Raw genomic sequence first — 27898 nt, forward strand, 5'->3', positions numbered from 1 at the left:
AGAAATATTTTTCTCATACCAGAAAGTTTTCAGTTCTCTTTTGAAGTGATTTCTAAGCCAAGTCTTTTTTAGAAAAAAAAAATTAATTGTATTTTTTCATTATCATTTAACCCTCTTACATCCCCCTCCCCCTAAGATATGTCTTGAAAGATGAATAGGAAACAAGGTGGATGGGATACCTGGTAGGGAATGGGGTGAGTAAAAGCGAATTATAGTCAGTGAATTGCATTTGCAGAGAAAGAGCAAGGTACATTTGGGGATCTGCAGACAATTCAAGAGGATTAAAGCAATGGATTTCAAGCTACCATGTGCATATGAATCTCCTGGTAGGAGATTCATGAATTTTGACTTCTAACATGTTAACAGATGATGGAGATGTTGCTGGTTGAAGGATCACACTTTGCAAACCACTGGGCTAGAACATAGAAAGCAAGCGAGAATGAAGGAGTAGGGAGTGAAAGAAAGCAAGGCATGAAGGCTCTTATAACCAGTGTAAAGACTGCATTAAAGCAGTGGTAACTCACTGGAGGATGCTAAGCATAATGGTGACTGAGATTTGTGATTTCCTAGTTAGGCAACTAGTGGTAGAAATAATCTTTAGGGGTAAACTCTATTTACACTTCAAACTATACAGATAGTAAGTATTGTTTCTTCCACTAGCAGAGTCAGTCCATTTAAAGGAAAAGTTTGGTTTTATTTATTAATTTAGATGTTATCTGTTAGTTTAATCAGTTCCTTCTTCCAGGGGTATTATTTATCCTAATAAGTATTATAATTTAACTCATAATTACATTATTAATCCTGTTTGGGGTTTAATTTTTTGTCCTTAATCATATGGTAGTCTAAAGTTTTCTTTTTTATTGTATCGATTTAAAAATAAGCTAGCTGGGAGTGCTTATTGTGTGGTAGGAATCATCTTAATTATATATAGTACCTAGATTAGTTCATCATTGGCTTCCAGAAATGTTATTAATCAGAAGGATTAAACTTATTTTATTTTAGCTGTTTAAATACCACATCAGTGTTGCAATATTATAAACTTAAAAGTCTGTGTGTGGTCTATACATATATAATATATATAATTACCCCTGATTTTATAATTTCTAGGAACTCATTTTAAAAATTTAGAGAAATACCAAGGACAAAAATCTAATGCCTCAACCCAAATTTAAGCATTGCTAATATTATGGTATATGTGAGCATTCTTCCTCCTCCCATGAATGTATTTATTTACTTATATAATGATTATCCTTCCAGCAAGCAGTAAATTATGAAGATTTTTCTACTTTGTTAAAATTGTTTCAAAACCTTCCCTGGCCGGTGTGGCTCAGTTGGTTGGAGCATTGCCCTGTAATTGAAAGAGTGAGGTTCAATTCCCTGTCAGGGCAATGCTGAGGTTGCAGGTTTGGTCCTCAGTCCAGGTGTGTGTAAGTCCCAGTCCAGGTGCATCTGGGAGGCAGCGAATTGATGCTTCTCTCTCACATTGATGTTTCTCTCCTTTCCTCTCTTTCTTACTGTCTCTAAAAAGCAATAAAATGTTCTTCAGTGAGGATGAAAAGAATGCTTCAAAACCTAATTTCTATATCATAACCAGGTAGCTCACTTGGTTAGAGCATCTCCACACCTCCATCCTCCCCCACCCTTATGCCAAGGTTGCAGGTTCCTTCCCGGGTCAGGGCACATACAAGAGTGCATAACCAAAGAGTGCATAAATAACAGTGAAATAACAAATCGATGTCTCCCTCTGTCTCTCCCCTCTCTTCTTTCTCTCTCTAAAATTAATAAATTAAAAAAATTAAAAACCCTAATTTTAATATCAGCATATTTTCTATTGAGTGGATGTATGATTCAATCATTTCAATTATTGAGCGTTTTATTCCTCTGATGATAATATTGATTAAAATCTTTGTACATAAATGTTTCTACATATTTGAGTATTTTCTTAGGACAGGAATAAAAATGTTCAATGAAAAGGTAAGAACTTAAAAAAATTATAGATATTGACACATTGCTTTCTAGAAAGGTTATGTCAATTTATATGCCAGTATTCAATGTTAGTTTTTTTTCCACCCCCAATATTAGTTTTAAAAATCTTTTCTAATTTGATAAACAAAAATGATCTTACTGTAATTTGTATTTCTGTGATTATAAGTAAAGTTGAACATTGTAAATTGTTTTTGAAATAATTAATTATAAAATATTTTTATTTTATTTTATTTTTTAATATATAATCTTTTACATTTTTTCCATTACCATTTAGTACCTTTATATCCCTTTTCTCCCAGCAATCACCACACTGTTGTCCATGTCCATGAGCCTTTTCTCCTATAAAATATTTTTAAAAGGTAATGCCTCATATTATTTTTTTCTCATCTGTTATTTTTAAGGTGAAATATTTCAACTAGAATTAATGTTTTTTTGTTGTAGTTCTTCCTTTTAATAGAAAAATTAATTTTTTGAATAGTTACTATAAAAAACCAAACAGTTGTCCCAGAGGCAATCACTGTTGGCAGTTCCTTTCATGTACTTCCAGAGGTATTGTAGGTTGTGTGTGTGGGGGAGGGAATATTAGAGGAATTACGGAGAACATTCATTAAAATATTGTGTCTAGTTCAGATGTGGTATTGTGTACTAAATTGTGTAATAAAAATTAGAAAGGGTCTAAAAATGATTAGTATCTGGCTACTGGCCCAGAAGGAAGAAAAGCAGGGTCTGGCAGTATTTGGCAGCAATTTTCTATAAGACAAGTGGCCTTAGCTCTTTTTATTATTGGATCGATTCTTTGACAATAGCGCTTCTGTTTATAGTACTGATTCTATAGTACTGTTCCAGAATGGAAAGCCAAGTTTTAGACAGTTGGTACCTGAAAGAAACTCTTTAAAGTATAAAAGCTGTTTGGAGGTATTTAAGAGAACGCTTAGTGGAAAGATACTTTATTCTTAGGTATTTTAGGATTTCTGTGCTCAATGGTTACAGCTTTAGCAAAATTTTCATGACTTAACTGGTTAACAGTAATAGTTTGAGTTTGAATTAATTGCAAATAAAATTCATTATTTTCTTAAATTCTTATTTTTTAATTAAATTTATTGGGGTAACATTGGTTAATATGATCATATAGGTTTCAAGTGTACATTTCTTTTTTTAAAGATTTTTATTTATTTTTAGAGAGAGGAAGAAAGAGAGGAAGAGAAACATTGATATGGGAGGAAAAACATCGGTTGGTTGCCTCTTGAATGGCCTGGAACCCTGGCATGTGCCGTGACTGGGAATCAAAGCAGAGACCCTTGGGTTTGCAGGGCAGCACTCAGTCCAATGAGCCATACAAGCCAGGGCTCAAGTGTACGTTTCTATGATACATGATTTGTGTATCGAATTGTATGCTGACCACCCAAAATCAAATCATCTTCTGTCATGATATATTTGGCCTCTCTACGCTTTACTCCCCCTCACTCCTTTTCCTCTGATACCATCAGAGTGTTGTCTACGTCTTTGAGTTTCAGTTTTTTATCACACATGTGAATGAAATCATATGGTTCTTAGCTTTTTCTGATTTCTCTTAGCATAATATTCTCAAGGCCCATTCATGTTGCAAATGGCAGTACTAAATTCTTATTTACCTAATTCAAAAACCAATCAGCCATGATATAAACACATTTTAAAAATAAATTTTATAAAGATTTCATGCTAATAGTTACAGTAGTAATTTGTCTCATACGTCTGAGGTCTTTGAGCTTGACTTGAATGCTACTGCTAAATAAATAGTCAGAGGTTTTAGTTGGATTCTGCAGAGTTTTAATGTTTTAAGGAAAACATAGTTGCTTGAGATAGATTTTTTAAAGGCCCTTATTTCCAAAAATAAAATTTTGGGATGACTACTGTTCACTGAATATTAAATCTCTATGTGGCCCAGGATGAATAGGGGTTTTATAAGAGCTCCTATTTTCTGGAATTTGTCTCTCCTATTCCAGATTAATTATAGGGCTATACAGGCTGCTAGAGAATTTTCACCTAATAGTAGTTGGTAATATTTGAGGAGTTTTAAGAAAGAATTTATCAGAGGTGGTAGAAGATAACCTGGATTTTAAAAAATGTTTAATTTTGAAATGGTTATATATTCATAGAATTGCAAAGATAGTACAGAGAATTCCTATATACCATTCAGCCAGCTTTCCCTAATGTTAACATCTTTTTTTTAATTAATTAATTAATTAATTATTTTGAGAGGGGGGGAAGGGAGGGAGAAAGGGAGAGAACTGAAACATGGATCTGTTGCCTTCTGCACATGCCCTGACTGGGTACTGAACCCACAACCCAGGCATGTGCTCTGACTGGGAATCACACCAGCGACCTTTCGCTTTGCGGGACAACGGCTGACTAACTGAACCACACCTGTCTGGGCCCCTAATATTAATATCTTATATAATCACAGCACATTGATCAAAACTAAGAAATTTGTCTCAATTTTTTAATGAATTCAACAAACCTTGTTTTTGAATACCTACTGTGTGTAAAAGAGTGTTTTAGCTTCTTAAGTATGTACAATATTGGAAAGGAAGTAAAAGTTGCAGTTAATTATAATAAAATGGTAACCTTGGTGTCATTCTTGAACAGATTCTCAGTTTATTAAACACATGTACTGTTGGTATTTAAACGATAAGACAGTGATCACTAGAAGCCAGCATGGGTTCACAGAGAACAGATCATGCCATACTAGCCTCACTTCTTTTTGTACAGGGCAAGTAAACTGGTAGGTACCCCCGGAGATACTCTAACTATAGCCTGTCTAAAATTATAGCTACATTTATTGCAGTTTTAAATTTTGTGCTGTACACTGTAAACATAGATGACTTTGTTTAGTCCTGTTTCATAAATAAGGAGAGGGACCCCCAAGGTTATGCAGTTATATGTGTGACAGCCTTTTCAGATACCTTTGTAGATGAGAGAAATGTAGTCTGAATAATTACATAGGTAGGTAGATTTGTAATTCTTAATGGGCTGATGATAAAAATAAACTACAGTTTATTCCTAGTGGTGTGCCTCAAGATGTTGTCTTCCCCCATGTCCTATTTAAAATGTTTATTTTTTATTTTTATTTTTTTGTTCTGTTACAGTTGTCCCAATTTTCCCCTGTTGTTTCCCCTGCCTCCTCCCCCAGTCAGTCCCTACTCTGTTGTCCCTGTCCATGGGTCACTGACACAGTTTCCTTGATTAGACCCTTCCACTTCTCTCCCCCTTTAACCCGCTCCCCCCTTCCCTCTGTCATTCTCTTCCTTGTTCCATGCCTCTAGTTCTATTTTATTTGTGTGTTTGTTTTGTTCATTAGGTTCCTCTTATAGGTGAGATCATATGCTCTTTGTTTTTCACCACCTGGCTTATTTCACTTAGCATAATGCTCTCCAGCACCATGTTTTTTTTACTTTTAAAATTGTGAGGGGGAGTGCTAATAGTATGTTTGTTATGTGACAGAATCAGGATCCTCCCAGTCCTCCCTCATCCCCTTATTTTTAATAATTAGAACAAAAGACTATACCTAAGAAATTATTTGTTCTATTAATTTTATATTTCATGTGTATATATTAGATAGGAACAAAGTTCTGCACAAATATAGAGTTGGGGACTTGGAGACCTAACCAGTAGATTTTTTTTTTTAAAGCAGGGGTGTGTCTGGGTATGTCTTCTTATTTGTCTGAAGTTGGTGAGTCAGTGGTTTATTATAACTGCCCCAAAGGCTAACACTTGAAAAATAACATTATTTTGGAGCATATTGTCCAAACATAGTTGATTATCCTTTTGTACTCTGCCTGCATTTAGCTTAGTATTCTCAGTTCCATGTCACATTTTAAGGAGGGCATTGATAAACAATGTATTCAGAGGAGAGTACTCAGTATGAAGCAGTGTCTTGAAACAGGTGCTTGCAAAATAATTGAAACATTTAAGATTTCCAGCCTGGAAAAAAAGGACACTTCCATGGGGAATTCTCTTAAAACTGAGTAATTGAATAATCTTTCCAATTCTTTCTATTTCAAATCTGTGATTCTGTGAAACACAAGAAGGAATGGCATGTGGAAGAGGAATTAAACATATCTTTTGCACCCCCAGAGAATAGAACTAGGAACAATTAATGAAAGAGGAAGGGGGGAAATATTGGTACATATCAATGTTTTTAACAACTGAAATGGAAATAGACATTCTGTCATTGAGGCATTAAAGTATGTATTGAACAGAGTTTAATCAAGATATTCTCATAAAAAAAAAAAGAGATATTCTCTATGGACTTTTCCAGCTCCAACCTTTAAAAAAAAAATCATTCATTGATTATAATTCTCCATAGCAAAACTTTCTGTTAGGTACATTGCTTGTTCTTAACACCTAATGGTTTCATAATAGCAAGTGTTAGTAATAAAATATTATTATGCAAATTTAAACTACAACAAAGCATTTAATTCATTAATAATGTTTAACTATCATCACTGTCTAGTTCCAGAATATTTCATCACCCTGAAAAGAAGCCTGTACCCATTAAACAATAATTCCCCATTCCTCTTTTCTCCACTGCTCCCCGCCGCCCCACAACAACCTTTTGGTCTCTATGAATTTGCCAATTCTGGATATTTCATATAATGGAATCAAGCAATATGTGCCCTTTAGTGTCTTGCTTTTTCACTTAGCATATTGTTTTCAAGGTTCACTCAAGTTGTAGCATGTAGCACTACTTCATGCCTTCTTATGGTTGAGTAATACTTCCTCGTGTAGATATAACACATTTTGTTTATCCATTCATTCATTGATGAACATTTGGGTTGTTTCCACTTTTTGGCAATAGTGAGTGTTGCTACTGTGGATATTTGTGTAAATTTCTTTTTTTAAACACCTGTTTGATATATCTGCCAGGAACAACATTGTTGTGTAATATGGAAATTATATGATTAACTTATTCAGAAATTGCTATACAAGGGTGGGCAAAAGTAGGTTTATAGTGAATGCATGAAACAGTTTTTTATTTTATTATTTATTATTTATTTGTATTACAACAGTAAACCTACTTTCCCCACCCCTCTACTGTTTTCCATAGCAGCTATAACATTTGACATTCCCACCAGCAATATGTGCTGGTTCCACTTTCTCCTCATCCTTGATGTTAATTTCTTTTTTAAGAATAGCCATCCTAGTGCATATGAAGTGGCATTTCATTGTGGTTTTGATTTGAACCTCACTAATGACTGGTGATGCAGAGCATCTTTTCATGTATTGTACTTATTGTCCATTTGTATATCTTCTTTGGAGATAGCAATTCAAGTCTTTTGCCCAATTTTTAATAGGCTTGTCTCTCTGTTAAGTTTTAAGAGTTGTTTATATATTCTGATTATTAGATCCTTGTCAGATGTGATTTGCAAATATTTTCTCCCATTCTGTAGGTTTCCTTTTTGCTTTCTTGATAGCATCTTTTGATGCACAAAATTTAACTGTGGTAAAGTCCAGTTGATACATTTTTTTTCTTTTGTGGCCCATGCTTTTGGTATCATTTATAAGAAGCCATTCCCAATCCAAGGTCATGCAAATTTAACCCTTTGTGTTGTTCTTCTTGGATTTTTATGGTTTAAGATGCTATATTTAGGCCTTTGCTACATTTCGAGTTAACTTTTCTATATGGTGTAAGAAAGAGGTCCAAGTTCTTTTTCATATGGAAAAAGAACAGCAACATTTGTTGAAAAGACTGTTCCTTTCCTATTGATGGTCTTGGCACCCTTGTCACAAATCAGTTCATCATAGATGAATGGGTTTATTACTGGACTCTCAATTTTCTTCCATTGTTCTGTATGTCTGTCTTTATGCCAGTACTGCATGCCTGCTGTAGCTTTTAGTACATTTTAAAATAGAGGGAAAAAAAAAAGTGTGTCTTCCAGTTTTTTTTAAGATTATTTTTTAGCTGTTTGGAATCCCTTTTAATTCCATGTAAATTTTAGGATCAGTCTTCCATTTCTGCAAAAATAGCTGTTGAGATTTTGATAGGGATTGCATTGAGTCAGTAGATTGCTTTAGGGGATATTGCCATCTTAACAATTTTAAGCCTTCCCACTCATGAACATAGGATGTCTTTCCAGTTATTTAGATTTTCTTGAATGTCTTTCAACAATCTTTTGTCATTTTCAGTGTACAAGTCTTGCAGCGCAGAATAATGATACCTCTCCTCTCTCATGAACTCCATCTCCCTCCAAGTCTGAAGGAATATCCAATCCAGAGAAAAATGTTAATTATAAAAATTAAGAATAGATTTGTTTCATTTCTTTTTAAAAGTTGTTTTATAATTTGTTTCATTTATTTTATATTACTATATTTAAATTACCCACTGAAAGAATAACAGTGTTCTGAAAAATCTTTTTAAAAATCTAAGAGCTCAATTTGGTTCTTAGGCAACTTTTCTTGCCCATCAGCTACATGTATTACTTCCATGTCTGTTTCAGTTAGGCCCCTTCCATCTATAAGTACCAGAAAGCCCAATTCAAACAGCCTTCCTTACATAATCAGGAAATGTATTAACTTAACATAACTGGAAGTCAGGGGCACTGTAGGCTTCAGGATTTGGTCAGTACTTTAATTAGGACAGCAAGGATTCTTTGCATCGTTCCACTCCATAATTCTGGCTTTATATCAAGGAGGGGTTTCCTTATAGTTGTATGATGGTTCCCAGGAAGTAACCATATGTTCTGCAAGGAAGAAAAAGCCTGGCTTCCTCTTAGCAGAAAGGACAAACTTAACCAGAAGCTACCAGAGCACCTTTTCGTAGGTCATGGGCATGATTCGTTGTTTGTGAATCCGTTTCTGGCAGTGATAAGGCTCACCCTTATTAATTCTCTAAGGTTCTGCCACTTGGGGCTGTGGAATGGTTATTGAAGCAGGCAGTCACAGTGTCTGCTTTGGTTGTGTCCTGTGGCTCTGAGGTTTTTTCCTCCATTTTTTTGATGGTGGGAATGACATAAAATATACTTAGTCATGTTTTATTCATTTAATTACCCATGTTCAGAGCTTTCTGTCATATAAAGCAATATAGCAATCATTAAGCATTCCTTTCTTTAAAAAGAATGTTGAAGTAGTGTAAAGATTGGAATAGTTGGCAAATTTGAATCTGTATCTCCTTGTAACCAATAATTTTTAACTGCTTTTACATCCAGATAATTGACTTAGCTACCATTTACATAGAGACTAGTGATTTGTATCTCCTTTCTGTCTTCAAGTTGCCTGAAGCATTGTGATAAAGTAGAAAGTGAGGTGGGTTATGATTAAGGTTCTAATTAATTCTAGCTTCACTGTCTTCCAGTTATATGTTGCTCATGGGCAAATCACTTCCTTTCTCAGATCTTCAACTGTCTTTTCTATAGGCTGAGGTAACATTGCCTATCTTCTCACCATATTGTGTTTATGAGAGTTAAATAAAGTGATGTGAAAGAAATATGAAAAGTATAGAGTAATACACAATTTTAAATTGCCTTAATATTACACTAATTAAAGAGTAGGCAGTTAAAAGGATGAAACCTAAAAAACACGAGGCATTCTGTTCCTAAAAGATAAGTAATAGATCTTAGATTCTGTGTGTTCAAAATATATCAGCAGAAAATAAAGATGTGTCCAGATTTTTTGAAATTGAGTGCTTAATAAATAAAAGAAAGATGTTTTATAAAATCTCTTTGAAGGCTTGATTCTAGTTAGTGTAACCTAGTGGCTACTTTTCAAGTATTCCCCAGAATTTTTTTTACTTCCAATTTTTGCCCTGATTTTTTTGGTTAAAGGTGTTTTGAAGCTAACAAGTGTGGAGTAAATGTAAAGTGTAATGCTTTATGTGGCTTGCAGGGCATGATGGATACATTTAGTTATTTCAGTTATTGACTGTTCTCACATATACTCTGTTATTCCTTTCTTGGAATGTTATTTTTTAAAAGAACCCTGAGATTTCACATAGAAATGTGGGTGGAATTTGGTTGTTATTACCAAATGAGATGTCACATTTCATTGCTGAGAGCTCAAGAGCAAAACTTTGTATTTGGAGTTGAATGAAATTAAGTTGACACTAAGAAATTTGACTTTTAAAATACTATTTAATATATTCATCATGTCTTCCATTAATGTAGGTGTTGAGTCTGAATATGTTAATAAACTGTAGAGTGTTAAGTATAGTTTCTCTCTGTACCAATGGTAATTGGTGAAACAAAGCATATATGCTTCTTGAATTAATTATCATTTACCTTTTGATTTTGAGCTAATTGTTGTTATCTATCATGTTGGATTTGGGGCATTACCCTTTTCTAAATGAGAAGATCGATCTTACAGAATGTCTTTTTCTGTTATATTGGAGACTTATTGACATTGAAGGGAAGGGAGAACTAACATTTAAGTCTGCTATTATGTACAAGCATACCAAGTACCTAGCATTTATGTCACTTTATTTTCCTCCAATCTGATGGGAGAGTATTAGTATCCCCATTTTACAAAAGAAACATTTAAATTTAGAGATTTAGTAAACTCAAAACTACTCTAATGGAGGAATCCCACTCTCCCTTTCTCACTCCTACTTTAATTGCATTTTTCATACCCGCTTTCATTTAATTACTACAACTCCTCTTTGAGGAAGAGGTTTCTTTTTCAAATGAAGAAAAGAATTTGTAGGAGTGTACAGTTTAAGAATAAGAAAATAAGAACATGCATACCACATTAAGGAATAGAATCTTATATAAAAGTTTTTTTTTAACATTGATTCATTTTCAAATCTTAAACCAACTTTGCTTTTCTTGTAAAAGCACCACTTGGTCATAATACATTATATTTTTTTATTCATTGTTGGACTTGATTTATGGAAATGTTAAGAATTTTTGCATCTACATTAATGGGAGATTTGGCCTTATACAGTGAGTTGAAAAGTGTTCCCTCCTCTTCAGTTTTCTGTATTTTTTTTTTAGAATTGGTATTATTTACTCCTAAATTTTTGAAAAATTCATCAGTGAAGTAAGTTGGCCTACAGAGGTTTTTTATGGAAAGATTTTTAACAATGCAATCCTACCTCAGAAACTTGTCAGGTTTAGAACTTGTCAAACCCTGTCCTCATTGCATTTTGATGTGAAAAATGTGTTTCAGCACTCAGCACTTGCTTGGCACTCGTCACATTTGCTAGAACTTGTAGGAATCACAATAGCCCCTCAAAAGAAAATGCTCATCGTTTGTTACTCACCGGTTTTGGCACTTGTCAAGAATTGCAGAAACAATTAAGGACAAGTACTGAGGTACCACTGTAGTTCCATTATCTTTAATAGATAGAGAACTGTTCTGGTTATCTGTTTCTTCTTAAGTGAGCTTTGGTAGTTTGTCTTTCAAGTAACTTGTCTATTTTGTCTGAGTTAAATTTATTGATGTAAACATAACATTTCTTTATTCTTTTTTTTTAATTTTATTAATTGTGCTATTACACTTGTCCCAATTTTCCCCCTTTTTTGTCTCCCTCCCTCCAGATTCTAAATGATAGCTTTGCTGGGTAGAGCAGTCTTGGCTGTAGGTCCCTGTTTTTCATGACTTGGAATATTTCCTGCCAATCTCTTCTAGCCAGTCCCTTCAGCGGGCAGTCTTATGGGAACTTCTCTGTACGTAACTAACTGCTCTTCTCTTGCTGCTTTTAAGATTCTCTGTTTATCTTTAACCTTCAGCATTTTAATTATGATGTATCTTGGAGTGGCCCCTTTGCATCCATCTTGTTTGGGACTCTCTGTGCTTCCTGGACTTGCATGTCTATTTCCCTCACCTAATTAGGGAAGTTTTCTTTCATTATTATTTCAAATAGATTTCCAATTTCTTGCTTTTTCTCTCTCCTGGCACTCTCATCACGTGAAAAGAGAGGCTGCGTACACTATCCTTGTGTTTTGGATTTTTTTTCTTCTTGTTGTTCTGGTTGGTTGTTTTTTGCATCTTTATTTTCCACATCATTGATTTTTTCCCCCTGTAAATTGTCCTTTATTTTAATCAGTATATCCTAGACTTGGCCCTAAAAATGAATGGCCCTCAGCACCAAGGCCAGATTCTGTTCATTCCAAGTGTGCTATCGCCCACTGGGCTGGGCTGGCAGCCATATTTGTAGTTTGAGAGTCCCAGTAACTCTGATATGGCTTTAGAAATGAATTTAAATTTCATTTCCATTTGAAATTTCATTTCCAAAGAATTCATTCTTACTATTTTCAGTCCAGATTTTCAGGGTTATTCAGATAAGGATCTAGTATGAGGTCTAGCAGTAATTAATAAGTGTTACCTGAAGTAGCCTCTGTTAAGTATCTTCTGTTGGCTGCAGTGGTATTAGGTATCTGTTTAATAGTTCAAAGGTTCTAAAACATTGCTCTTGTGTACAGAGAATAACCATTAACCTCATTTTACTATTGCTTTGGATATTAAGGTTTTTTTAGTTGATTTTTACTGACTTCTTTGATTTTTTTTCATTTTTTATAAGAATATTAGCACATCTGTAACATCTGCAAAACACTTTTATAATAGGTTGGAATGTGCAACACCCCAATCCTGAAGGCAGACATCTTTACAGTCAAGTCTTTATAGACTCATGCAGTAATACCTTTACTTTAATCACTGGGTGAGGTAATGTGTCATGATAAAAAACACTACTTGAAAAGAACTGTTGTAGTACAGGTTGAACCACTTACAGCTTATTGATCTTCAGTAAGTTAGTTAATCTCTTTGTGACTCAGTTTTTTCCATCTGTGAATTGTGTGTAAGTATGTTGGATGTAGGGGAGGATGTGATTATATTTGCCTGCTTATTCAAGTACATGTATGTCAATATGAAGATCATAATAAAGATGTAATAGCACCGTGGAAAATGTGTAAAATACTACATTTGTAAAATACTATATTTTGTGAGCTCAGTCAAGTCCTATTTTTATCTTTGAGAAACTGTTTAAATATTGCTTCACCTAAGTAGTTACTTTCTTTCATCACTGATAGTTTTAAAAATAAAAAAAATGAAGTATATGTAGGTTGGAAAATGGATGGGAAACACATGATATTATCTATAAGGTTATAAATTACCTGTAAAAATATATAAAATCTCCTTAAGGTATTTTGGGCTTTTTTTATGCTAGTAAAATTTTGATTAAAATTTTTACTCATCCTCTCTTCTACTCCTAGACTTTGAAAATTCTTAACAGTTATATTTTATGAAATGTTGCACATGGATTTTCTACTTTGGATTATCTTCGAAAAATTATTTTTTAAAATCAAATAAAAAAAATAATGTTGCCCAGGATGATTCTGGACTATTTTTCCCCTCTTAATTAGTATGCAATGAGGGGAATGCAAACTAACTTAGTATAATTCCAATATGAGTATAATTAAGAAGTTAAATCTGTCAGAACATAAATCACAATGATTAAAATATGAATGTAAAATTTGGTACCTTTGAAATTTTTTAGAGTACTGGGTCAATGAGAGAATCCTCTTGGTTGGTTTAGTCTTTTATTAAACAAATATTAATATAGTGCTTACTCTTATATTTACATGTCCCTCACCCATTACTAAATAGTTGATACCTATTCATTATTCAACCCTTGGTTCCTTCACTATGGTGTTTTTATTCACTTCTATATGCCTATATTAGTTATCTTTTGCTGCATAGTAAATTATCTCAAAATTTAGTAGCTCAGAGCAACGTTTATTATCTCACAGTAGATCAAGACTGCAGGAAGAGTTTAGGTTGGTCTCTTACAAGGCTATAGTCAATGAATTGACTGGGCATGCAGCCCATTCATCTAAAAGCTTGCTGTGGAAGGATCCACTTCTCGAGCTCACTCACATGGTTGTTAATAGGATTTGTTTCCTTTTGGGATTGGCCAGCACTTTGTTTCTTGCTACATGGACCTTTTCATAGAGCATCATCTTCAGAATAAGCAATTGAGATCAGAGCAAGCAAGCAAAAGGGCAAGAAAAATTGCCAGCAAAAGGAAATCACAGTCTTTTATAACCTAATTAGAAAAGTGACATCCCATCACTTTTGCCATATTCTCTCCTTTAGAAGAAAGTCACTAGGCCGAGCCCACCCTCAAAGGAACAGGACATACCACAAGCATGTGAACACCAGAAGGCAGAGATCATTGGTGGTGCATCTTAGAAGCCTACTTCCCAAAACCCAAACCCTGGTACTATAAAATGCTTAACTTGTTGAGTGAATTATCTTTTCCCCATGCACCCTCCTAGCTGGTAGCATTTCTTTGTAAGAAGGCTGGCCAAGGATACAATTTTAGTTTGAGACTGTCAGACAATAACTTGCTACTTAGATGTTCTTTCCACCTATGTTTCTGGTGTCATTAATGATTTGCTTTAATGAAATGAGTTAATATTGGTAAAAAGCCAAAGTCATTTTGTATCTTTAGGACCTAAATGAAACCAGGAATGCTGGTTAAGAAAGTCAGAATACATGTAGTATATAATTTAATGGGGATTCAAGAAATAGTCTAATAGCAAGCTATATTTTGAGATAATTCAAGCATCCTTGTCATTCCCAGCACATTTCATTTTGTGACCTGGGGAGACATAATGATATATCAAAATCTGTGCAGTTGAAGTATAGCTAAATTTCTACTGTAAGATAATCTTTCCTTACAAAAATAAGCCTTAAACAGACTATAATAAGTATTAGATTATGTATTTTAATTTTTTAAATTTTTTGCATAGTTTAAATATTGAGGCTGTTTAATGTTTAGAAGAGAACTAAGGAATCTCATCCTATACTGGTAACATGTTAGATAATAGTAATGACTTGTCTAAGCTTATCTTTTTACAGAGAAAGAAGTGACTACCCTGGGACATACCCACGCTTGCTGGTGGTAGTAGAGCCAATGGCAGATCCCAGACCTCCTGATTCTATTCAGCGCACTGAACCTTGCCACATTGCTAATAATAAACTATATTGGAGCCACCAAGGGATCTTTAAAAATATTGATGCCTGTCTCATGCCCAGACATTCTGATTTAATTGGTATGGGGTGGAACTTGAGCAATGGGGTTTTTAAAAGCTCCAAGTTTGGGAACCTGTTCCATAAAAGTATTCATATGCCTAAGGACTTGAAACTAAGGTAAAATCAATAGTACAGACTTCCATCCATTCTGATTCCTTAATCATATATTTGGCTAGGTTTTTTTCTGGGCAACAAGAAAAATCTTTACGTTGAGAAATAGGCAAGAGTTCTGCTGAACAAAGTCTTTCTTAATAAAGCTACCCTTCCACTCATAACTATGTACTTTGTAAATGAGATAGTCTGCAACAAGGTTCTTCTTACTCATGAAATAGGAGAACAGCTCTTTGACACTGCTCAGGAAAGGAGAAAGTCTTCTGCCATCTGTGTTGTGGCATGTTCTGCTGTTGTTTGAACTAGATAAAATTATAATTATGCTTAAACAGATTGTTTATGAAGTTGTTTTTAATATTTTAGAGCAAGTGCAAAGAGGCAAAGAAATGGTTCCAAATTTCAAAACAAAAGGCCTTTCATTTGAAAGTAAATCAGGATTTGACACACTGGGTTGTTTAATAACACATTTAAGTGTATGCCCTTGGTACTGTATGTTACAAAGAATGTGAAATTTGAAGTTTGATTGTAACTATTCTACAGAGCTGTTGTGTATTCTTTGGCACAATGCTGACCAAACATTGTAACTAGAAAATACTAATTCTTTTCATTTCAAGATATCCATTCTTTTAAACAAGATCTTTCCTTCATAATGGCAGCTGGGAGAAGTGTGAAGTAGAATAGTTAATAAGAATAGGAGATTGTGATCAGAATGAAGTATTTAAGAATTTTAGACCTTTTATTGAAGTAGTGACGGGATGATGAGAAGAAGCAATATATTGGGGTTGCTATAACAGAGGTTAAAGGGAATGCATTAGTTTTCCATTTCTGCCATAGCACATCAGTACAGACTTAGTGGTTTAAGCAAGAAAAATGTATCTTATATTTTGTAGGTCATTAGGACAGAATGGGGGTCTCACAAGGCTAAAATCAAAATTTCAGCATGGTGGTGTCTTTTCTGGAGGCTGTAGGGCAGGGTTCTTTTCCTTGCAGTTGGAGGGCTTAAATCCCAATTGCCTGGCAAGGCGTTAGATAAGGGCTCTTCCCAGTTCCTAAAGGCCACACTCATTCCTTCATTTGCAGCCTTCCTTCCTCCATTTTAAAAGCCAGCAACAACAGGTCAGGTCTCTTTAAGACTTCCAATATCTCCTTCTTCTGTCTCATCTCTCTGACCCATGTTCTCATTTTCTCTTTCACCTAAAAGGACTCATGTGGTTAAGTTGGGTCCACGTGGATCACCCAGGATAATCTCCCCATCTCAGTGTCCTTGACCTTAATTATAACTGAAAGTCCCTTTTGCCATGTCAGGAAAACTAGGCTAGGGGTTCAGGGAAAAGGGCAAGAATGTCTTCTGAGGCCATTATTCTGGCCATCTAAGGTGGTAGGTACCTGGAGTCCAGGAAGCCAGGTGTCAGTATTGACATAACTGTTGAAAGTCTTCATTTATCCAAAAAATAATTTTGTATTACTTTGTGCTAGGTATTACAATAGGCACTGAGATTATTGTAGTGAACAAGACAAGACATGCCCCCTCCCCTGATATATATAGCAGTATGCTTGTAAAAAACAAGCAAAACAGATACAGCAGTGCTCTATAAAGGATTCTTTTTGTATTTTAAGTTTATGTAAGTTCTTTGAAAGCAGAAACTAATGCAGTGTTTTCTGTGTTGGCCCTTCACCCCACCACTGCAAGTGTTTTACCTACTAGACTAGATGTTCAACAGATACTGTTAACAAGGGTTTACTTTGTTTTTCCTTTGCGTTGTTGGGAACTTGACTTTGCTCTCTTTTTTGCTATGTTCTACTCCAAAAGCAGTGAGGAATTTTGAGTTCAGTAATCCAATCTCAGGTGACAGCTTAAGATTCTGCTGCAGAATTTTTTTAAAGGCCTTAAGAAGCATCATGTATGCGCTGGCAGGGTAGTTCAGTTGGTTGGAGTGTCATTCCATACACCAAAAATGTCGTGGGTTTGATCCCCAGTCAGGATGTGTGTGGGAGGCAACTGAGCAATGTTCTTCTCTCACATCAATGTTTATCTCTCTCCCTCTCTCTCCAAAAAGTCAATTTAAAAAAATCCTTCAGTGAGTATTTTTAAAAAATGAAAGAATTTTCACATACTCCATTTTATTTTTCTTAGTAAAAACTCAAGTGCTAAAGGCAGCTTTAAAAATGCTGTCATCATATAAATGGATAAATCTTCACCTTTTCCCCCTATAGTCAATAACCTGAAAGTATTTACCAATTAAAAAATGATCAACAGTTGCTTTAAATAAGTATTCATCAATAGATAGTAAAGAATTGCCAACCCAGAAGCATATTAAAACAAACTTCTCAATATGGCTTTTCTGTGAATGGATAGACTTAAAATAATGAAAGAGATTTATTATTTGTTATTTACATCTCTTAGAGCTTCTGCCTTCCTCACGTACAATTCCCTATTGCGCTCCCACTATGTGCTGAGTGTCAGTCTACTGTTGACGGGAAAACTGGAGGATTATTATCAAGTGTTCAAAGACTTCTAGAGACACTTATTCTTAATTTTTTCAGAGATGGTCAAGGTTACAATTATGTACTATGTACTTTCCCAAAGCTGCAATGTGGAATTTTAGTAATTGATGGATTGGGGTAAGCATAGGTATAGATCATTTATAGATAATCTACCCTGGTGTTAATTTCAAACTTGACCATCACCGAGGATTTTCTTTTTCTTTTTTTAATTTGTTCTTTTTTTTTTTTTTTTAACTTGGGACTACTAGTGAGTGACTAAATATACTTGTAACAGAAGTTTGGGCTGCAGAGTGTAAATGTCACATGGACTCTTAGGTCACCTTAATACATATGAATTCTGCACCTAAAATTCCTTCATGATTCTTTGTCAATTTAATATTATTTATGTATAATTTCTTATCAATATGACTTTTTATGTCTCTAAACAAATAGCCAAACTATGTTTATACAAAATTAATTTCTGAAAAAATAATTTGGAATAGTGGATAGAAAATTCATTTGATTTGCTTATGAAGAGATAGCTGTTATCATATTAAATTTGGATGATACTAACTTGAGTGAAGGGAATATAATAACTCCTTTCATTTTATAAAGGTAGATTAATGTATTGTAATCTACAAAACATTACTAGATAAAGTTGATTTCTGTGAAAAGATTTTTTTGGCTCACTTCACCATCTGTTAGAATAAGCACATTTGTAGAGGTGCAAAGCACTTAAGTTTTTTTTTTTAAGATATATTGATTGTGCTATTAAACTTGTCTTGATTTTCTCCCCTTTGCCCCCTCTTCACCCAGTACTCTCTATTCCCTCAGGCAAGTCCCCTGACTATTGTTCATGCACATAAGTTCTTTGGCTACTCCATTTCCTATACTGTACTTGAGATCCCCATGGCCATTTTGTAACTACCTATTTGTACTTCTTAATTCCCTCATCTCTTGGCCTATTCCCCCATACCCCACATTCCCATCTGGCAACCATCAAAATACTCACTGTATCCATGATTCTCTCTCTATTCTTGTTTGCTTAGTTTGTTTTTTAGATTCAATTGTTGATAGATTTGTATTTTTTGCCATTTTATTGTTCATGGTTTTGATCTTCTCTTTCTTAAATGAGTCCCTTTAACATTTCATATGGTAATGGTGTAGTGATGATGAACTCATTCATTTTTTTCTTATCTGAAAAGCTCTTTATCTGCCCTTCGATTCAGAATGGTAGCTTTGCTGGGTGGAATAATCTTGGTTGTAGGTCCTTGCATTTCATGGCTTTGAATAATCCTTGCTAATTCCTTTTAGCCTGCTGAGTTTCTTTTGAGAAATCAGCTGACAGTCTCCTTTTAAGATTCTGTCTTTATATTTAGCCTTTGGCATTTTCATTGTGATGTGTCTTGGTGTGGGCCTCTTTGGGTTCATCTTGTTTGGGACTCTCTGCACATCCTGGACTTGTATGTCTGTTTCCTTCACCAAGTCAGGGAAATTTTTCTGTCATTTTTTCAAATAGGCTTCCAATTTCTTGCTCTTTCTCTTCTCCTTCTGGAATCCCCTGATGCAAATGTTGGTACACTTGAAGTTGTCCCAGAGGCTGCTTACACTGTCTTCACTTTTTTTGGATGCTTTTTCTTTTTGCTGTTCTGTTTGGGTGTTTTTTGCTTCCCTGTATTCTAAGTTGCTAATTCATTTCTCAGCTTCATCCACTCTACTGTTGCTTCCCTGTAAATAGTTGTTAATTTGAATTAGTGCAGGGGTGTCAAACTCATTTTCACCAGAGGCCACATCAGCCTCATGGTTGCCTTTAAAGGGCTGAATGTAATTTCAACTCATTAACAGTTAAGGAGTAGTTACATTTATACAGTCCCAAAGTTCTTTCAGCCCTTTGAAGGCAACTGTGAGGATGATGTGGCCCCCGGTGGAAATGAGTTTGACACCCGTGAATTAGTGTATCCTTTGTTTATGACTGGATCTTTTTCATGCTCTTGAGGTTCTCACTAACCTTTTTGAGCATCCTTATAACCAGTGTTTTGAGCTCGGCATCTAGTACATTGCTTATCTCCATTTTGTTTAATTCTTTTTCTGGAGTTTTGTGTTCTGTTCTTTTATTTGGGCCATGTTTGTTTCCTCATATTGGCAGCCTCCCTGTGCTTATTTGTATGTTATTAGGTAGAGCTGCTACGTCTCCCAGGCTTGGTAGAGTGGCCTGATACATTAGGTGTCCTGTAGGGTACAGTGGTACAGCTTCCCCTATTACTGAAGCTTGGTGCCCATTGTGTTTACACACTCCTCTCGTAGTTGAACTTTGATTGATGTTGGCACATCCAAGGTCAGCTACCACTTGTGTTCTGTCTATGGTCACACAGAGAAAGCAACAAAGCAATCTGCAAATGGCTAGTACTTGTGCTGGGCTCAGAGGTGCCCTGGCAAGGTCAAGCTGTGAACCAAGGTTAGCTGCTGCTAGCACCCTGCTTAAGGCCACTTAGTGAGAGGTATGGGCTTGCTAAAGCCAGATGCTTCTTTTTTGAGAGAACTTAGGGAAAGCTGACAAGCCATTGGTATGGAAAAGCCACTGGAAACAGCTTGGGTGGGCCTGATAGTTGGGTGGGGCAGGGCTTCTGGTAATCAGCAATGTGGAGCAAACAGTGTGAATCAGACTGATGGAGTCTCAGATATGGTGCATGCTTTCTGGTTCTGTGGCTCTGTGGGGTGAGGGGGTGGCTCAGAAAAGAAACAATGGCCTCTGCCAGCACTCCTGTCTGGGAGAAGGCTGCCCCTCAGCTCTTGCCCTGATGCTGAGTAATTCACTTCTTCCTGGTATATCTCTGATGCCTTTCAGTCTGCTGCCCCTGGGCTGGAGCTCAGAGGAAGTGAGTCCAAGTAAGTCTGCATGGACCCTTTAAGAGGAACTGCCAAGGACTCCAGAAGTTATGGAGACTTATCTTCCTGGCACTGGAAGCCTGGGCTGGTGGGCCTGGTGGGCCTGGTGTGTGTCTGGGGCCCTTCAGTCCTGAGGTATCCCTCCTGGTTTTTATCTGCTATACATGGGTGTGGGACCAACCTGTTCAGCATCTCTGCCCCTTCTATACCAGTCTCGATGTGGTTTTGTAGTTTCAGGACTTCCATTCAGCTCAATTTCTGACGGTTCTGAATGCTGATTATTCTGTAGTTTAGTTGTAATTTTGATGTGGTTGTGCGAGGAGGCCAGTCGTGTTTACCTACATCACCATCTTGACTGGGAAAGGGAACTACATATTTTTAAATGCTGTACCTCTGCCATAATAGCGTCTTCTTTAAATGGAATCCAGCATAAAAGGGATTGAAATATATATGGTCATGATGCAAATGCTTTGGAGATAGTGACATTAGTCTGTACTGATGCTGATCCTGGCCTGCAGGATCTGTGTGTTGTGGTTGTTATGAACAAATACACACAGACAACAGAAGTCCTGTGGAGAAAAAGGGACGGTATGGCCACTCTCTGAGAAAAAGAGAGAGAGTGAGAGGGCCCTGGCCCCTGCCTGGACAGGCTTTTATTGCTTCTTTGGGTACATTACATTTAGGACAGTCCTCATTTACTATGCACAGGTTCACTTCAGGGGATTACCTTTTACAGATAACAAGGGAAAGAATGTTGCTAATTACTTCAAAGAGGAGGATGTTGCAGACCAAGGGGAAAAGTGGTTGAACCAGTTACACTCCATACTTGGGAGGTTTAGCACAGACCTTAGGAAGTCACAGTAAGCCCTTGTTGCCTCAATTCAGAGTGAGGGAGTTTTAGCAAAAGCAAGTCTCATAGCAGTCTAGGTACAATGCAGGCCTGACTCCTCCTAGGAAAACCTCTCCATGGGCATGGTCCTATGTGCCGACTCACTTTCCATTGGTTTTCCACGTGGGAGCTAAGCTACATTTCCACGCCATGAGAAATGGTTCCCTACACTGTAGCACATGAAAAATAATGTAGTTTGCACAGAAATTCTTCAAGGAAGTGCTGGCAAAAGCTGTTGTTCCTTTTGTGAGCCCTCCCCCAACAGAACCACATTTGGGCTTCCAAGGCTTATGATGTTTATTCTGGTGTTAATTTTCTCTGAAAGGTTATTTTCTTGGAACAAAGTGATTGATTCTCTTTGTCCCATGTTGGCAGGGCCTCTCATGTTTCAAAATGAACTATTCCACTAATCTGGTCAATAAATGCATTCATATGTCCTTCTGTTATCATTATGATATCTATTCTGCCTTAGCTGCAGGAATCTCTAATAGAGTTCCAAGTTCTTCAAAGTTAATATTATTATATAATTTGCTTGCAGACAACAAATTGTGTTCACTAACAGCTCTGTACCAGATGCTAGAATCATCAGCTGTAGTTCCTTTTTGGTGAGGCATGAGCATGGCAGCAAATTCTTGAAGTTCATTTCCTCTGATAATTGATTGTTCAGGAACATTTTCTCTAGGATCCCATAAGCAGCAAATTGCATCTTTCATTTTTAAGAAGAGTAACTAGCATTTGACAACACTTTTGTTTTGCTGGTGCTAAGATGGTACAGTGCAAATATGTTTTAAGGCCTCTGTCTTTCACTTTTGTGCACTATTGTGTTGTAAGAGAGGTCATTGTACATTTGTGCAGCTTCAGTGAATTTTCTTCAATAATCTAAAACATGCATGGCATACCTTATAATGTCTCTGTAAGTATTCGTTGGTTGAGTCATTCTGAAGCAATGATGCTCAATTTATGTAAGCATCTGCCTGGACTGGATCAACATCATCTAGATATAGCCTAGCAATCTTCAGCTATGTCTCCAGTTTATAATCCACATTGTATTTTTTTTTTTTTACTGTTTCCAAAGAAATTCCTATCAACACGTGGTCTGCCTTTCTACAGCCTTCTTTCTCATATGTGGTTGCAAGATGCTGTGTTATGGAAGCAACCTGCTCCTCAAATGAAATGACTCTAGGCTGGATCTTTTCCAAGGTGAAAATAAAAAAGATGTGTTGGCTATGCCATCAGGCAAGTTAGGAAGATATGTGCAGGAATCAGTCAGCAAGTGTTGAGAGATCATGAAGCTGACATTTTCATTTACCATTGCTTCCACAGAAGCTTTCAAAGCTTCTGGTTGTTCTGCCCCAGATAACTGAATGGTATTTTCCAGGATCTGACTATATTTGCCCACCGGATCTTTATGAGAGCTGTTCTAATTCATGAGCTGGGCCAAATCTTGTCACATGGCCGCCGCCATCTTTCTTCCAGCTCAGCCAAGCTCTGTGAATTTTTTTGCTGTCTCAGTGTCTAGAGTGTAGCATCCTGTCGGATTTTGTTCATATGTAAAAATTCTTATTAAGTAGAAACTTTTGAAGACAGCTGGAAGTGTATCAGTGAATGGCACAATGATAAAAATGACCGAGGTTCTCAATTCTTTTGAAAAGAGTGGGAAAACTCCTTTTGTGGTTATGGACCTTAAAATAAAGGAGTAGCTTAAATACATGCAGTGCCACAGAGAGACAGATGAAATTTACTGTCTTACTGAAAGCTTTTGAGAGGTGCATTGCATCTTTAGAAGTCAGATTTGAATTATTAAAGCAGGCTTTGTTTAGTAAATTGAACATCTGAGAAAATTACATGGAGGAATAAGCACATTTTAATGGGTGTTGAAACTAAAATGGTCTTAGTGAACTCTTAGAGCAACTACATCAATTGCTTCAGTTAGAAAGAATACTGTTCCAGATGTAAATCATATATTTTTCCAAATGTGTTTCTGGGCAGAATAATCTTAACTTCTTGAAGCAAGCCATTTCATTTCTGATCAAATGTAATATTAGGAAAACAAAAGGCCTTAAGGCAAAATCTATTTCTTACACAAGTTTTTTTGTTTTTCATTTGAAATTAGTGCAATTATAGATTGACCTTATTTAAAAAATCTGATTCTTTTAAATAAAGTGTAGCAATGTGAAATTGTTGCTAAACTTAATAGCACAGCTGAGAACAATTGTATCCTTAAAACAGAAGTAATCACTGAGTTTCACTTAAATACAAGTATTTGGCTGAATATGCTTTTAAAAAATAACTCCTAAAATAAATTTAGGAATGGAATGGATTAAATAATATAATAAAGGTGTTTAGGAAAGGTAGCACCTTTGTACTTATGCTTTTTATATTTAAATTAATTCTGCCCTGACGAGTGTAGCTCAGTGGATTGAGTGCCAGCCTGTGAACCTAAAGGTCACTGGTTCGATTCCTAGTCAGGGTACGTGGCAGAGTTGCAGGCCAGGTCCCCCATTGGGGGCATGCAAGAGGCAATCTTCTCTTGCACATCAATGTTCTCTCCCTCTCTTTCTCCCTCCCTTCCCCTCTCTAAAAAATGTAAATAAAATCTTTTTAAATTTTTAAAAAATTTAAATTAATTCCTATAGTATATGGATTTGAATGTTTTGTGCCACGTGTATGTATAGTCTATACATTATCTGATTTACATACAATATATATATGTTACCTGTTTTACATTTTTGTTTCACCTTGCCCTACTTATTCAAAGAAAACAATTTGTTTTCATTGTATTCACCCCGATAATAAAGGTGGAAATAAATTATTGTTTTTACTTTTTTATTTTTAGAATGCTCTCCATGCATTTGAAGTAGAATTAAACACAAACATTTTTTCCCTTCAGGGAATGTACTCACTATAAATCAGTATTCTTCAACATTAATAGAAGTTCTTTTATGATGATGCCATTAAGTGGATGTCAGGATTTACTCTTCAATTAGGTGGGGTTGTGATTGTTAGCAGATTAGATTCCTTTGCAGGTGATGTGCTAGCTAGGGGAACTGACATTTAGGTTATTGATCTCCCAGTGACTCCACATGTCAGGCCTGAGCTATGCTTTTGGTCACTGCTCTGCCTTAAAAGTAGCCAAAATAAACAAGAGAGTTTTTATAGACTCTAAAATCCAAACTAAATATCCTGGAAAAACCTTGCTGATTTAAAGGTTATTTGTTTGTTTGTTTTAGTTTATAAATTTATTTTTTTAATGAGCATGCAGTAAAATTGACTCTTTCTGTGCACAGTTGATGAATTTTAACATGTCTGTAGATTCATGTAGCCATCATCCCAGTCAGTATCCAGACAGTTTAATTAATTCATGAAACTCTTTCATGCTATCACTTCTCTTTGTGGTTGTACCTTTTCCACCTGTCAGTAATTCATGACAACCCCTCTATCATGTTAGTTTTGTCTTTTCAAAAATGATCACATAATGGAATTAATACAGTATGAAGCCATTTGAAACTGTTATGCATGCATTTATTTACTTAGCATTATACCTTAGGTTACTTTTAATTACATAGTAGTATTCAATTGTGTGGATGTACTAAGTTTGTTTATGCATTTTTTGAAGGATTGTGAGTTGTTTCAAGTTTTTAGCTAAGTTGAATAGAGAAGTAAATATTTGTATACAGGTTTGTGTGGATACAATCATTTCCCTTGGGTAAATAAATACATAGTGTTGGGACTGCTGAATCAGATGGTAAGTGTATAATTTAACTTTATAAGATATTGCTAAACTTTTCTGTTTTCTAAAGTGTCCATACCATTCTGTATTTCCATCAGCAATGCATGATAGTTCTAGTTGTTCTGCCTGCCTGTCAGCACTTGGTATGGTCAGTCTTTGTAATTTTAGCCATTCTAATAGATCTACAATGATATCTGATAATGGTTTTAATTTGCATGTTCCTAATAGCTAATGATGTTGAATGTCTTGTCATGTGCTTTTTGTCATACATATATCTTTTTTGGTGAACAGTGTGTCTTGTGTCCATTTTTTAAAATAATAGAAACTTTTACTTGGGAATAATTACAGATTTATAGAAAAGTTGCAAAGATAATACAGAACTTCCCATAATGATAGCATCTTACAATACCAAGTACCTTTGTCCAAAACAAGAAACCACCATTGGTACATTAACCAAACTCCAAATTTTAAACTTGGATTTTGCTGGATTTTCTACTGGCTTTGTTTTTCTGTTCCAGGATCCAGTACAGGACTCTACATTGCATTTGTTATGTCTCCTTAGTCTCCTGTAGTTTATGGTGGTTTCTCAGTCTTTCCTTATTTTTTTTGTAACATTGATAGTTTTGAGTACTGTCAGTTGTTTTGTAGAACACCCCCAGTTTATGTTTGATGTTTTTATGATTAGACGGCGGTTAGGCATTTTAGGGAAGATTTTCATCACATAGTATTGGGGAGTACATGATAACATCGCTCAGTCAAGGTTGTGTTTGCTAGGTTCCTCCACTGTAAAGTTTATTATTTTGTCTCTTTGTATTCCGTTCTTTGGAAGTGAGTCACTAATTCCAGCCTACACTCTAGGTGGCAGGGCGATTGCTTCATTTTATGGATGTGCTTCATTTTATGAAGGTACTAGATATTAAGCGGTATATATGTTAAGTTTATGCCAATGTCTGTGACTCTAACCCAGTACCATAGGTTCATTCTAGCCTTCTCCCCCGGCTTACTATAATTTCTCTCTGACAGTGAGGAACCTGGCTTCAGTCATTCATTTACTTACTTGTTCCACCCCAGTATACATGTAAAGCAAGTTCAGAATTATTAAGTAGTACCACCATGAGAAATAAATTTACCAACTAGAGTATAGTGTTTATGTACAGGTCCTTTAATATTTAGGCTTAAAGTTTCCATTCAAGACACTGTTTTCCAGATTTACTAAGGTCAACTCATTTTCCAAACTCTCCTCAGTGGGGATGTGTTATTCATTTATAATATAGTCAGATTCATTTGTCACAGACTGTCTTCTCTCTTGAAATTCCCCCAGCCTTTTAGTTGATTATTAAAAATTTACATACACTAAAGTTCAGTCTTTGTGATGTATAATTTTATATGGGTTTTGACAAATGCACAGGGTCATTGTACACTACTCTTGAACCATACAGATAATTTCATCACTTTAATAAATTCTCCTGTTAAAAGGATCTGGACCCAGTTGCAATGTGCGTATGACAGAGGGTCCCCACACCAAGTAATTCTCAGACATCAGCTGGATGTCCTACAATTCAACTCAGTTCTGATACTATCTATCCAGTGATAACATCAGATTCCTCAGATTAAGGGCCCAGTCCCATAAGACTGCTCTTCTCTGCTGCACCTCCCCACTTCAGATGCCAATCCAAAGACCTCATTGTCACCTGTGCTTCTGACCCACCAGCTGTAGAGTGGAGATTTCCTCCTTGGTTTGATTAATTTGCTGCAGCAGCTCATAGAATTCAAAGCAACACATTACTTACAAGATTACTGGTTTACAAAAGGGAATATAACTCAGAAACAGCCAGATGGAAGAGATGTGTAGGGCAAGGTATAAGGAAAGGGTGTGGAGCCTTCGTGCCCTCTCCAAGCCCACTATGCTCCCCAAATTTTCACGTGTTCACCAACCTGGAAGCTCTTTGAAACACTCCTATTTGGCTTTTATGGAAGCTTCATTGTGCGAGCATGATTGATTAAATCATTGGCTGTTGCCATTGGTGATTGATTCAACCTCCAGCCTCTCCTTCCTCCCTGGATGTTGGGGGTACGGTTTGGGGACTGAAAGTTCTAGCCTTCTAATCACATAGTTGATTCTCCTGGCAACCGGCCCCTATTCTTAGGTGCTTTCCAAAAGTCACCTTATTAACATAAACACAATGTGGTGAAAATGGGCTTTTTTGAATGATAAGACACCCATTTCACCTTCATGGTTTTCAATTATTTGATGTTGAGGACAAGAGACCAAATATTATAATAAAGGATTTTTTATTGCACTTACCACTAGGGAAATTCTAAGGGTTTGGGGAGCTGTGGATGAAGACCAAATACATATGAAAAATCTATTTTGATAACCCGAATGACCAAATATACATATTTCTTATAAATCACAATATTGCAGCTCTGCATCTGCTTTGTAGTCAGCCATTTCCCCATCCTCCAATCCCCAATAATCTCTTTTCTTTTCCTGTGGTTTTGCCTTTTCCAGTGTGTTGCAGCGAATGCAGTAATACAGTATGCAGCTTTTTGGATCTGACTTCTTTCAAGATCTAGCAAAATTCATTTAAAATTTATCCATGTAATTGCATGAATCAAATAGTTTATTTCTTTTTATTCCTGCAGAGTACTCTATTGTATGAGTATACCAAAATTGATTTTTCCATTCACCTTATTGAAACAACCTTCTAGGCCCAAGATGGAGCCACTCCTGCCCCAGGTGCCGTGTCAGCAAAGCAGAATTTACCGTGTGCCTGTAAATACTCCACTTGACCAGAAATGCA

The 27898-nt window shown here is 35.8% G+C and overlaps 1 protein-coding gene and 1 pseudogene across 1 annotated transcript in view; one reads left to right on the forward strand and one right to left on the reverse strand.

Annotated features, from left to right (window-relative positions):
• The window catches only part of GLCE (glucuronic acid epimerase), a 106357-nt gene that overhangs the window by 9521 nt on the left and 68938 nt on the right, over positions 1-27898 (forward strand). The window lies entirely within an intron of this gene.
• Positions 21746-22829, reverse strand: LOC123808191 (annotated as a pseudogene).

Source organism: Phyllostomus hastatus, unplaced genomic scaffold (genome assembly GCF_019186645.2).
Source record: "Phyllostomus hastatus isolate PE091 unplaced genomic scaffold, TTU_PhHast_1.1 phas_scaffold_501, whole genome shotgun sequence".
NCBI lineage: Eukaryota > Metazoa > Chordata > Mammalia > Chiroptera > Phyllostomidae > Phyllostomus > Phyllostomus hastatus.